This window comes from Anopheles coustani, chromosome 2 (assembly GCF_943734705.1).
Source record: "Anopheles coustani chromosome 2, idAnoCousDA_361_x.2, whole genome shotgun sequence".
Classification (NCBI taxonomy): domain Eukaryota; kingdom Metazoa; phylum Arthropoda; class Insecta; order Diptera; family Culicidae; genus Anopheles; species Anopheles coustani.
Window position 1 is genome coordinate 3,107,835 of NC_071289.1, and position 14,711 is coordinate 3,122,545.

Sequence of the window (14,711 nt, forward strand, 5' to 3'; positions counted from 1 at the left end):
GGCAATCAACTTTGTGGCGGACAGAGCTGTCCAAGTTTAAAGGTTGATTGCATCATAAAACCCTCAAAAGCTACCGACGGACAGCTCGGAGGGAAATGTGGGTCAGCAGCCCCGGTCGATCACGACAACGGATCAACGGATCGGCCGATGGAGAGAGAGCATAGCAATTAAATAACCATTAGATGGCCATGGCCTACGCGCGCTGGTTGACAAAATAATTATACTACTGGACTTGGGCATACCGCGGCCATTTCGAAATTTATTACCCGTCCGATTAACGGTGGAAGCACGAAACGGAAAAGCCGAAAATATCTTCCCAGACATGCGCGACCCGGTTCCGAAAATCGTTTTCGGAAGTGCGGGTCATATCGCGCAAAATAAACACAGTTTAGTTAGTAGCCTCCTAAAATTATTAGCTTTCCACCGAGCTTTGCGAGGGTGGAAATAAAAGTCCCAGATCCACTGCACACAGCTAGGAATTAACTGTTAGTTTAGTGCCATTAATCACGATGTTAAGGCGGCATGGTCAAGGAAGCCAGGTAGTAAAGCACACTTAATCGGCCACCGTCCCAAATGCTAATTGAATGGTTCGGAAAGAACCTGGCGTGGTACGTTTTCTTATCGAGTGCATCGTACTTTATAGCTAAAGCTTAACTTCTCCCAGAACTCGAGAGGACTTAAACATAGGCAAAAAAAGGGATAACCAACTTTATTCAAGGTTCAACTTCTGGAAGAACTCGCGCACGTCTACCGTTGAAAGTTGAGAGTCCACTTCAGGACTACCAACCCAAGCGCACCGAGGTAGAAAGAAGGGAAAAAAGTTATGAGCGGTAATTAAATAAAAGCAATTTGCATAACATTAGTTTTGCTTGTTTCACTTTCCCTCGCTTGTAGTTTCCGTTTCTCCCGGGGAGTTCCTCGCTGTATAACTCAGTTTGATATTTATTCAATGAACAGTTTGTTAAGCATGAGAGTCCGGTGAGGTTCAGGTTTGATGGGAGCAATATTTCAGGAGTTCGCCTCCCATCCCATAAAGCTTCGTCCGCAAGGTTAGGCTTCATTGAAAGTTTGATGCTTTCTTTCCGATGATTTCTTGTACATTCAAGAAGTGTTCGAACCAAAGCCGGGGACCACCGGAGAAGAAAGTGGAAAACACAAGTTGGCACAAGTTTGTTCATCCCAAGTTGTTTTGGGGGGGTTGGAATTCGATTGAGTTTGATTGGGTTGCAGGCAAAAACATTATGCTACTCGCAACGGGACACGACCTCCCCGTTCGAGGGTCAGGAGTTGGAGCGGAATATGATTGGATCAGAAACTCTTTCCTCCCCCCGGACAGAAATGCTCATCAGTGTGGCACGCGTTTCGAAAGTGCGCATGAAGATTGACACGAGCAATGTTGTGTTGTGTCCCTCCACAGAGAAAAAGAGCAGAGGAGCAGCGAAACCAGATGCAAAAGTAAATTAATTGAAAGAAATGAACGTTGATTGGGACAGGGCTGCAGAAGACTTGTGTCTCCGCTACATTGTCCAAACGCCTCAAGGGTGTCCCCCTGAAAGGATGGCACACTAAGCACAAATGACGTATGGCTTTATTAAACACTTTAATTGGGTAAAGAGGAGCTTTCTCGGATTGGATTGTTGCCACCGGGTTGGCCCCGATTCCGAGGCGACCTATTCAACTGACAATCAACCTCGTCGCGGTATCCAACGCGCTGATAACCTTTTGGGGGGAGATTGGATTGTGCGCCTTGGAAGGTTTTCTGGCATCAACAAAAAATAAATTAATAATCTTTTCGTTTTTTTTTGTCAACCAACCCCATCCAAACCTTTCTCTCTATCTCTCGTTTCGGAAAGGTAATTTGGCGCGGTGTGTGACTTTGCGAAATTATGTCCAAAAGTGTTGCTTTAACGGGATTTTTGGCACAGGAAATGGGAAAAAATGCCTGGCTCGCCCAGAAAAATTCCCTCTTAGGTGTAGTCTCCAACATCCTTGACGTGCGTCGGAGCCTTATGAGCTGCGTCACGCTGGGATCTCTCTCTCTCTTCGCCTCGGTACCCACATTGGAGATTATTGCAAAGGATTGTGTGTGCAGCCGCGACCGACCATGCATCCCCAGCATCCTTCCCCCCCTTGAGGTCCCAAGAGTCGAGAGGGTGAGACGTAAAATGGGTCACGGTTGCAATAATTGCGCATACACTTCGAGGCAGCATATCGCAGCCGCAAGTGTGTGTCCTTCCCGTCGGCGAATAGGCGGCGGCCGAACGTGAATGAGTGTCTCGACAGTGTCCGCGACCGACCGCGAAACGGCGCTGTGTGTGCGCGCGCCCCGCTCAGCTCAATTCGCTGAATCCCTTTTAAGGAAATATCTTTTTTGCATGTGCAGTCAGAGGGGGGAGGTGATAGTGGCGCTGGTGGCGCACAAGGTGATGAAAAGACCGCTACAGGCGACACTCTGGCACGCCGAGGTGGTGTAGGGTGTAACACCGCTACAGAACGGTACGGGGTTTTCTGTTTTTTTTTGGCGAGCCTTAAGCCGCCTCTTCAGGTTGCAAGCGACATGCTAATGAATCTCCTTCCGAAACGGGTCTCGCAAAAAAAAAAACATCCACTGACAAACAGTCATCAGAGTTTCGGGGCCGACGCGAAGACGGCGTAAATAAACAGAATGCGCGTAAATTATCGCGCCGGACTTGCCGAATCCTTTGCCAATCGGTGTGCGCCCAAGAATCGACCAACCGCGCAAGGCAATGAAGATTACGCACGTACCGCTTCGAGGGAACATTAAAAGAACGAAGCTGGCGGGAGTGGAGAAGGTGAACCGGGTTATAATCCGCACGGAACCGGTGCTACCGCACTCCATTCACGCCATTTCCGATAATGAGGCACATACGGTGCAGTAATTAAAGAAGCTACCTCCTCCTCCTTCGTGGTCCAGGTGTCCGAACCTCTTATCCAAAAGGAATGCATTTTAACGGGTTCGGCGACAGTTCGGAGCGGGACTTTTGCCACCGAGAAGGACACTCGGTTCCGATGTATCGCGCCCGATGCCCTGTTGCCTTTGGTTTGGGATAATGACATAAAATCAGTAATTATATTCAGTCGTAATTTTTACGGCCCCGAATGGGGGTTCCCTCTGTTTTACCCGATGAAAGGTAACTCGTAAAGGAGTTTATTGGAATTTCGAAAGAGGAACAAAAAAGTAAACGGTGGTTTTAAATAAAACTCAACGAATTTGTTGGGTTAATGGTAGTTCAATGTTTTGGAACGCGAGATAAAATTAAGCCGCCCTTGGAAGAGAAGTCGAGAAAGGGAATCGAACACGCGTCTCTGGAGTTAACGGACAACGCATTATTCCATCGAGTCATCGACGTTTGACAAAAAACTCGTTCCAACAGTAGAACATAAAGTGCAGCCCGTCAACTGTTTGATAAGAAGACGAAACCAGCTGCGTGTTATCAGTGACAAGCTAATTTTAGAACAAACAGAGCGCACGTGATACGAGTGAGATGAAATGAGAACAAGCATTTAAGTCAAACGTTCACTTCTCTTATAAGTCTCTCACAAGCGAATTAGAAAAAATTATCTCTCGTTAATGCATCGGCCGGGAATCGAACCCGGGTTACTCGCTTGGGAAGCGAGCATTCTACCATTGAATCACCGATGCTGCTTGAAGATGTCACGATCCAAAACCAATCCAATCCTTTGCGCTTTCTTCTCATTCGTGTAACATTTCAACTTCTTGTAATTCTTACCATCGGCATCTTGTTTATCATCGTGCTTTATTTTATTACAACCTTTTAGTGAATTCTTAATGAACTACAAAACGTGATAAAATATATTAACTGCCGCTCGATGTTTTGATAAACATCTCGCGCTGCAATGCGGCCATTAAGCTTACATCGAACATAAATTCGCTCCACTCCTTCGATGGTGTGTTAATGAGCTAACAAGCGTTTTAAAACCCAGCCTTATCACGACGTCGTGTTTAATGAATGTGTCGATTTACGACAGCTTCCCCTCAAGGGCCGTTGAAAGAAAGTCGTCTCAAAAGTATCAAATACCAGAAAGATCCTTTTCTCCCATTTCAACACGCCGAATGGCTAGAATTAAAATTTAAACCCCCTATTAATTTTATGATGATGAATAGCACACTCAAAACCGATCGAGAAGTGTTTGCTGCATGTTTTTCTGTAAATTTAATGCATGCAAATTATCGTAACGTATACCGAATGGCTGACAGAATTTCATGCGCGTGCTTGAAACATTCACATAGGTATCGGTTTATGTTTATCTGCTCGAAACCATTCGGGGGCTGCTTATCGGTGGCTCAGCGTGAAGCTCAACAGGTTGCCATTTGTTGGTCAACCCTTACCACCGCCGGTTCTCCAATTTCTATTGTTAGACGAGAAGAAACCGTTCGTGTATTGGGTGTGTTTTAGTAGCTCGAAGGCTTTAGTCTTTGATCGATTGATCGATTGATTGGTTCGCCGAGCGAGCGGTAAATCCTGTTCCATCAAAGGCTCAATATCTGTCAATCACGGCGTGGCAAGTTTTTGGGTGGAATTTGGGCGGCATTGGGTCACGCGTTTGTAAAACAGGCTGGCAGAAAAAGTGAAAGAGATAGAGCGAAACAACTCCAAGCGGGAAGCGAACAGGTGATTTTGTAGTCTAAAAAGTCTACGGGATTAAAGAGGATTTACGATCAAACAATTAAAAAGCGTTTATCGTCTGAACGTCATTCGGCTCAAAGGACTTAAATTGTTGCTTTGTTGCCCAATTGTAAAGGTTTGTTGTAAACTGCCTCGTGGTGAAGTAAAATGTGAATAAAATAAACATTTTAATCCTCCATCCCAAAATCCATAAGTGACGTTTACGAGCCATCTTAACTTGACAATTTCTGCTATATTAAACAGTTCCATTCCAACGGGATTCGGTATCGGAAAATAATCATTTGTTCGTGATGAACTTTTATCTCGCCGAAAGGATCTCGCTCTCGCCCCAATTCCGATCAATATCGGCCGTCGTTCCGTCGAGGCTACAAACAACAATTGCACAACATTGTACCGTAAAAAAAAAGCGCCGCCAAACGAACCGAGAACAGAGAGTCGACCTTTCCCATCGCGGAAGTGTTTCGTCGGTCGGTTTTATTTTTCGGGCTGTTAGTTAAAACGAACCGATGCGAACGAACACGTTGCTACAATGAAAGTCTTTTAGCGAAACGTAGTCGAGAGGTGATCTCAGAGGGGGAGCGTACCGATGTCGACCCTTTCCACCACCTTCGATAGTGCTTATGGAACGCTGGAAAACGGTGAGCTAAAGCTTTGGCTCTCACCGATAGAGTTCGATCACAACAAATTGCATTAACGCAACACAGTTACTTCCCTTTTACGGCGGCAACCCGGAGGTTCTGCCTCCGTCCAACCATGTGTGGTCCACGTGACGCCTCCACGGGGAGTCAAAGTTCGCGATTGGCGCAATATCTAAACGTTGCCGCCAGCAGCTTCCATTCGCCAACTTTTTTGGCCCGATCGCCGTGTTTCGGGACACGCGTTTTTACAATTTATCATCCCGAAACCGGCTAAGGTACAAAGGATCGGAACAGTAACCACGCAGCTCGAGCAATTGTTCGGTGTGGCTTGCTTGGGGTGGAACATGTTTTGCGGTGGAGGTATACGACGATATCGGTTCCCGACGGTTATCGTGTGGTTAACACCTTGTTGACGGGAGACGAAGATCTTCGTCTGTTTTTGACTCAACGTTGAGGACGGAAAGACGGACATGTACGTCGCACGTATACCATTGCACAGCCGAGCATTCGGGTTTTTGGTTCGTTTCGTCGTATCCGTTTCGATCGGTCGTTCGTTACCGGGGCGGCTGGCCCCGGTGACAGCAGCTAGTTTTGGGAAAAAAACGCCCGTCAACAAAGTGTTAACAAGGCGACCGACCAGAGCACGTCGCGACCAAACCTAGAACCATTGTAATTTATCCAAACAAACGCCGCTCACGGACCACACCAGGATCAAGAGTAATGCGTTCCACGTTGGCGTTCCATGTGGCTTTTATGCAAACCGAGCATATGTATGTGGGGAAAAATTCTGCATATCGGAGGAAAAGAACAACCTCCTACCAAACGAGCTTGGGTGTTGATATATTAGTGCATTGTAGCTCGCGTGCATTTTTCCTTATCCTTTTTTGCCTCCGTGAGGTGATAAAACATTAGTGTTAAAGTGTGAAATGACGATGGCCGGGAGAGTGGATGCTCAACAAAAGGAAATGTTGAAAGCTTACCATCGTTACACGGAGTCCTTTGTTGGATGCGTCGGGATGAAAAATTGACGTTTGTCTGGGTTAATAGAATGGCACATAAACTCGACACAGCAACCAACTTTTTCCATCAGTTCCCAAGGGAAACGGGCTTCCATTCGCTGACATTTCATGGCGTTTCCATGACAATAAGTCCACCAGAAAGGATGTTTGAAGCAGTTCATGATTTTGCAAATGCATTTATATTTTGCTACTTGACTTTATTTAAAAAAGAGTGAAGTTTAATGTAAAAACAGATGGAATGGAAAAACAATTCTTCCTCTTCATATTCTCCTCAATCGGTGCTAAACAAAACAATTCTGTCTAGTAGCTTGTGTTAAACATTATTCCTGCCTTACTGCCTCTTCAAGTGATCAACAAATGGGTCACGATTTTCGCTATGACAAGGAAACCGCGGATCGGAAATATATTTTATTGGCCTCTCAAAACAAACGGCCCCGAAAGGATGCATCCATTCCGGAATAATAATCCTAACAGGAATCACTTCGGCACCGGTATAAATTTATGTTCGTACAGTATGCGCATCATAAGCATCAGAAGCAGGCACTCATAAAAAAAAAGTCTATCAAAAGCCGCCAGGTCACGAAGCTATATCGCGGAAAGCAAGTGTTAAAAAATGTCGGGACAAAACACGACACAAAAAAAAGACCGGCACGCGGTCGCCTTCGTAGGTCGCGCATAAAGTGTCTTTTGGCGTAGAGAGAATAACCAAACCCAAACCCTTGGGAGGCGGCTTGGGAGTAATGAAGAATAGCTATCCAAATCGCAACACTATCTTTTTCCCCATTCTGCTCGTGGCCATTGAATTTCGCGCTCCTTTGGCGACGTTGGCGACAGTCTAGTCAGAATACCGAAAAGCCTCGCGGCGGCCGACGCCACAGGCTGGCACGCGAATAGGGGCGCGCGTTTCAAATCCAGGTATGCCTGGAAGCCGAAATACGAAAGAAAAGACGCCAGCAGGCACGATGCATCCGTCGATATTTGGAATTCCTGAACCCTGCGGCAGTTTGTGTCTTCTATTCCTCACGAATTGTGAATTTACAATAAGTTATTGCCTATTATCCGTCTATTTTCAACCGCGAGGCGTTCGCGTAGCGTTGAGAATATAGGAAATATTTGACGTGGAAAGAAAAAAAGCCAACTGATGTGTTGTGAAATGCATTTTATCTCTTATGTGAAACCAAAACTGGGGAATTCTTGTCCATGAATCTTCGGATAATCCTAAGAATGCCATTTGAGTTCCGTCGACATTCGAACTGTCTGTAGTGTCGATTTTAGAATAAATATGATAACAGACACACATAACGGAGAGAAATACACGGAAGCGATCAAGGCGGTTTGGTGGGGTCATTATCTGGGAAACATTTGACCTCATCCCAACCGTTGAGGTTGGTTATGATTCATCCAAAAAGAACTCACAGCAGCCCACCAAGAAAGAAGGCAGAAAGTAAAGGTTTCATTCTCACATAAGCCACCAATAAAAACACATACACACACACCCGCCCGGGAAGAGAACACGACAGAACGGAGAAAACATAGGGCATTACGGGAAAACACTCTTCTCATCCGCGGATGAGATCGAAATAACAACAAAAAGAAAAAGGGTTGGAACATAAGGCCATTCTAGACCCGCGCTCTGTCTGCCTTCCCTTCGCGAGTGCGTAAATTATGTCTTTTTAATGATGTTGAACAATATTCGATCGGCGTTTAATAATGCCATTGCTCTGGCGTTCGTTTTCATGAAACCCTTTCCGTTTTTTTTCCTTCTCCTCCTCAGCCAAGCGGTGAGCTAGTTTTAGTTCGAAAGAAAAATCCCACCACCCTTGGGCATCCGCCGGGTAGAATAATGTGACTCTTTCCTTCTCCTTCGATACACATAATAAGCATAACGATGCGACGCGATCGCGGGCGAGACGATTCGGATTGAATTTATTTGACTACATTAAGCCCGTGGGTGGTTTTTTCTCGGGAGGGCACCGGGGTTGGGCCCGGATTCTCACACGGTCCGCCGGGCGAGAGATTGGTCGCCTGCAGTTGACGTTAGTCGAAGAAGTCAATACCATTATCATTAACATTTTAACGAGCATTTCTCTGGGGCGGTGGTTGCGTTGCTGTTTTCGATTGGAAAAATCCTTGAACGGAAATTGTTTCACGATGAGAAGGAGAATCTTTTTAGGTTGAAAATATTTTCTAAACGAAACAGTTGACATAAATATCCCCAAAACAGACGGCAGCTGCTTGTAAATGAGTATGAATAACTTCTGCATCATGAGTCGTTGGCGACAAGATCGAGATTTGCATAATTGTTTGACGCCTCGTTTAATCTCCGATTCTGGTGGTCCTCATCTTGGTGGTGGTTGGTGGCGGATCGAAGAAGGGGTCCGAGGGAAGCATGACAAATTCTTACCACCGTTTCCAAATGCCATATGTTCCGCTAATGTGCCGCTATCGACGCCCGTTTTGGTCATTTCTGCTTCGCGAAATTTGTCTCTGCCAAGGCGGTCAGAAAAGGAAATTTCTTCACATACGCGCCACCTGATCGTGCTTGTGCTTTTGGGATGTTCGGGGAAGGGCATGATGAGGTGAACGATTGATCATCCTATCCCTTCGCCGAGGGACACGCGACCCAATACGCAACAATGTACGGCCAGTGGAATGTTTGTACACTCCAACCGTGGGTTTCTTCGAAAAAAAAACCGCAAGTGGTCAGCGTTGGTCAGTAAGTGGAAGACAAATGGTTCGTCTGGTTGGTTATGTGACGGTCCAAAAAAGTGCCACCCCGCCATATAAGGGAGAAAACAATAGTGCGCCGGGCGCGACAACCGAATGGTGAATTGACCACCGTCTCCTATGCGTTTTGGTTTTCTTCTGCGGTTCGAAAGAAAAGAAAAAAACACCCGTGATCACCATAAAGGAGATGTAATTGAAACATGATTGGGAAGTTAGTAAGCAATAATATAAGTCCTCATTATTTCTGAAACGTTCAGTCCTTCCTAACGTGGCTCGCGTAATCGCCGCGGAACGCGAAACGCATAGGGTTTCACCGAAAGGAAACTGTGCCATGCGACAACAAGGAAGAAAGGTACCGTTGTTGGTCGTAAACGTGAACACGAAAACCCGGCCAGGCACGTGTTTGGGAGAACCGTAAAAGTATGTGCCAAGTTCCACAATTTAAACCCTTGCGTTAGATAATTGAAGGTAAATAATTATTATCATCAGCATTTCTTACTCAATTCGCTTGGCAAAACATACTGGTTAAGAACCGTTGTAAAAATGATGATTACGCAACAAAGGGAAGGCAGTTAAGGTATTTGTACAGCATCTCGGAAGTGGTCCCTGATTGGATGTAGTTTCTGTTTTATAGCTTGGTCTGATTGAATAATTTCCTATAAATCTATTGTAAAATTACTCCTTTGTGCTACCCATTTATCCTCCCTCTCTCGCTCCTTTGAAGAAGTGGAAACTTATGTTTCATTTCTGAACATAAAAGTATTCGGTAAAGTACCATCCTTCGTTGTTTCCCAACGCCACGAAAGACATCGCCAGCGGCCGGCAACGAAATGGAATCAATTCTAAATAACAACATCAATGAATTGAAATCCGACACGGTTCATGAGGCTCAATTGAGATCAGGCTTCTGAAAACGGCCCCGTCAAGACTTTTCCGGAGCGGAGAAAGAAAACTATTAGCGATTATTTCTGCATTATTTTCTAGCCTCCAAGCGTTAGCCCGGAAGCGGAGAGATCGCGGATCACACACAAAGAGGTGAGGTGATGCACACAAGAGCGAGATCACGGCACGATCACGACGGGCAAAGTCTGGCGAGGTGGTCTTGACACCGGATCGTAAAGTATATCACGCTGGGTGTCCGTGCGGGTGGAGTTTCTGATGGTCTGGGACAAAGTTACCGAACAGAACGGAACCAATCCGGGTGACCCATAAAAAAAAGTACGTGCAGCCCCCTGGTCGAAGCCTCTAGGAAGGATGTTGGAAAGCTATAGCCTCAAATGGATGTTGTTCGTGAAGCAAAGGGTAAGGAAATAGAACAAATATACGGCACTTACGGTCCTGATCGGTCGATGTAGAGTCGCCCCGAGTCACCAACAACAAGATATTTAGTCACAGTAATTAACGGAGTAGAAGAGAAATTGTGTAACAATTCTTCCCGCCCAGTTGCGCCTCCATTTGACTTAATTGATCGCGAAACGATCACGTTGTAGATCTCGATCGAGTAGCGAACACTTTTTCTCAACTACCACAGCGATGATCAATTTCGAGCACTTTGCGTCTCTGAAGGGTGGTTTTAATTGCCCATGTTAACAGACTGTGGTATCCTCGATCATAAACGATCTCAAATCGGGCCGTACCAGACCACAGTATGACAGCTTCATTAGGAGGTCAGCAAGACACGCAATTTATCTTTTGTTTTGCACACTTACACTTTTTCTGCACACTGTCGTCACTTGTGCGGTATTTATTTTTGTATTTTTGTTTTGCTTGAGCAACGAAGGTTAAACAAGGCGGTTAAAAAAACACACACATAGTGGAAGACGTTTCAACAACGAGGGGTTTGCAGACCGAACTCTCAAGATCACTGAACCGATTAAGCAAAACAAACAAATCTTCATTTCACACTTTCGGGATCACTTTTTTGTCGCTGGATTTTGGTGGACATCGATCGGTCGATCGGTCGAATCGGTTGAACTACGCGAACCGGAGCCCAAACGATCGTCTTCACACAGACGAGCGTGGAGCGGACCGAAGCGAAGTGAAACAAACAATTAACTGCTTTACCATAAATCACTTTGGCCTTTGGCTGATGTTGCTAAAAAGTACCAACATGCAACCATCGGCAGTCTTTCCAAAAAAAAAAAAAAAACGAAACAAACAGGATTGCGAATTGTAATTCATTCGAAGGAATCATGTGTGTGCGTGTAACATAAGAAACCGAGAGGATGCGTTCGAAGATGCGTCAATTTTTCAAACATGAACCCATTACCCCTAACGATGCTGCACTTTGCGGATATTTTTACTTGTTGATGGATCTCTGGAGCCTTGAATTTCGACTGCACACAACACAACGCGACGGGGCTGCACTTTTTCCGTCGGGCCACGAGAGCAAAACAAATAGCGTTTAATCGGGTCGCGTATTTTGCCCAGTCAACAACAACCATCCAACTGGTCCAAGATGGCTGTGGGATGACCTTGGCCGTTCAAGTTTATGTTTTTATCTTTTGTTTTTGGTCTCGAAAGCTTTTTGCATGTTACTTTGTGCGAGAGGATGGGGCTCGGACCGAACACACGAAATGGTTTGTGAGCGCATTTTATGTTACCAAGCTGAAGGAATAAGCAAGAACAGGGGGGTTTTCCATTGACTCCGAAAAGCCACCAAAAAACGTGAAACAAAAAAAAATCACTTTACGTCGATGATGTAGGGGCGATGAGCAAATAATTGCGTGCAGTTTATGTTACCTTTCGAGCCGACGAAGGAGGAATTTCAGTCGGTCTGGTCTGGTACAAGTTTTAATGGGCTTTGGACGGCCGGACGTTTAGTCCAGCGGATGCAAAACAGCCAACTGCGGCATGCAGGCAGCGAAACAAGGTTAAGATATCTTTTACGATCGCAACGATCTACATCGCAGCTGTGACCAGCACCTTAGAGGCAGGATGTGCGAATTGAATCTAAAATAGATTGCCCATTTTCCGTGCAAGTCGTAAAACCTGATCAACTTTTGATGGTTTCTCATGTACGTGGAGTAAATGAACCGGGTCACATTAGCTTTTCTTTTATGCTAAGAACCTTGGGAGGAATATGCATAATTTCGCCAGGCGAACTGAAGAGTAATAAAGCTGGCAAAATTTGCATTTAACATTGCTGAATGTGAGTGAATGGAAACCGCTAGCAAAAGTCTACATCAAAACTATGAAAAATACTAATTAATATTCAAATCCACACCCAGTTGCCCATAAATCATACACACAACGCTTTCCAGGCTACATTCCCCGCGTGGCGATATCAATCATTTTCTTGGGTTTCTACAGAAATAGCGGGAGCAAACGATTAAAAACACAAAAAAGAGCATACTGGCCAAAAATTAACACTCACAGCACGAAATGTTTCTAAGGATGTCTTATTATTTTCGACTTTTAAAATAAAAGAAAACAGAACATTTCATCCTCATTCTGGTAGCTCCAAACTTATTTATGGAAAAATGAATAAACGGCCCCATGGTACCTGAGCTCATTAGCTGCGATTGTGGTTCGAATTAGAAACATTCGGCCGTCCATAAATCTCGCACAAAACATTTGCATATTCCCGTTTCGTTCTGTTTGTACATTTTCTTCTCCGATATTCTTTTTAAATGGTGTTGATGCTTTGCTTTTTTTTTTTGCAAAGGGGTTTTAGAAAGTGTCCGGGAGCGTTTTTGCAAACTTCGTTTGTTGTGTCGTCGACTCGTGTGACAGCAATTAGATACTGGCGAGGTGATAGAAGGAGTGGAGAAAAAAAAGGAACAACAATCGACAGCGACATCGATCAACTATCCGGCAGCAGATCGCTTTCCGGCGGCGTGGAAGACCGAATCGGGGGGGAAAAAAAGCCAACAACCTCCAACTCCAACATACATCTAGAGCCGGAGGGAGATTTATGGTCCCACGAACGCAGTTCCCGTTGGAACCACGCTTCAGCTTCCAGTTAGTTTCCACCGACGATCACGCGACTGTTTAGATGAAGACTTGTTTTCACGCTGAGGAATTGGGAAAACAAATGGATGGTGGCGGCAGCGGAACTATCGTCAGGTACTCGTGGCGAGGGAGGGTGCTGCTTGTGTTGCGGTAGGGTGTTTGGTGTAAGATAAATCTTTCGGATTTATCCGGGACCTCCTTGTGGACCTTCGATTCCCCTCCGTTCATAAATCAGCTGATCTTCGATTCGAGGGTGGTAGCTTCCTCAGGCTAAAGGCATCGTTTTTCACACACATACACCAAAAGTCACCTTGTCTTGTTCACAGACTGGTGCTAACAAGGTTCCCTAGCTCCTGACAGCCGAATTACGATAGAGTGTGCTGTCTCCGAGAGATGTCTTTTTACATAATAGCATTTCAGAATATCTAACGATTCAAAGAAGCAACAGTCTGGTTAATTCGTAGCTAGAAGAGATGACTTTCTTTCGCTCATTAAAGCACGCACCTATCCTTCTACACGCGTAGACACATTTCAAAACGAACCATGCATTCACATGCAAATAAACTTCGTTAGCTCTGACACTAGCTAACGCTACGAACGAACGAGAACGTGAACGATCATAATGACACGATAAATTAGATTGCTTCCCGACATGCACCAACACAACACCAACAGGAGTGCCGACGATCAATTTTACACGTGACTCGTTCAACTTGATCACAATCTGATGACACAGGTAATCAACCGGTAGGTGGAACAGGAAACCGCAAGCTTTTGTTTTCACTTGTTACAAACATCTCACGCTGCAACGACACATGACCATGCTATCGAGATCGCGATCCGATATTTTGTGGTTTTGTGCGATCGAGTGTGGTTGAATTTTCCAGATGGCACGGGCAAACACTTCTAGAGCTAGATTCTATATAGAACTAACCTCTCGTAAATCACAAACTACACTGAAAAGAAGCTTTGGACAACCGGCTTTTTGCTCGACGAACAGTAAAATCGCGCAGCACTCGCTCCAGCTCCGTCGAGCTTCACGGTCCGTTGAGAACTGACGGCGAGCTGGATCGCATTTGTTATCCAAGCCAGCGTGCAGGCCACCGTTGCTGAGCTGAGTGGCGCGATGAGTGCTGCCCAGATCTGGCATCGCGATGCAGTGTGTGCTTGCATGCGTGAAGGTGGAGTGGGACAAAAGGGAATACAAGAATACGCACAGCTGTGCCGAGAATAATCCGGCCAATCACCGCTTGACCGTGCAGTCCGTGGTCCGTCGTTGAGTCACTGACATTTAGTCGGAACATGGCACATGTGTGGCCGAAGGGGAATGAGCCAATGAGGTTGGAAATACATTTGGGAAGATCACATGTCCGTGATATTTTAAGGATTACTAACAGGTTGTTGGGCTAAACCCACATGATCTACTCAGGAAATGGATTTTTAGAGAGAGAGAGAGATTACATCAGAGATGTTATGGTTTCATAAAGACGATGAAAAGTACGGAGAGAATAAACAACTAAAATGGATAAAACAAATTTGGATTGCAACAGTGCAAGATAAAACCAAACAATAAGCGATCAACAAAGAAAAAACCGATCGATAAGAGTGAGTTCCATTGCACGGGATGCTGCATGGCGTACGTATGGACCAGCCGAGCGCGTGTCTAAAATCGATGAAGAGAGTGAGTTCCCGAGGATCGCGCT

The 14,711-nt window shown here is 45.4% G+C and overlaps 1 protein-coding gene and 1 non-coding gene across 2 annotated transcripts in view; both read right to left on the reverse strand.

The window, feature by feature from the left end:
- The window catches only part of LOC131267472 (protein sickie), a 191,452-nt gene that overhangs the window by 132,602 nt on the left and 44,139 nt on the right, over positions 1-14,711 (reverse strand). The gene's annotated exons all lie outside the window — the stretch shown is intronic.
- Positions 3,594-3,664, reverse strand: Trnag-ccc (transfer RNA glycine (anticodon CCC)). Its single transcript has one exon. It is a non-coding gene; the product is annotated as a tRNA-Gly (tRNA).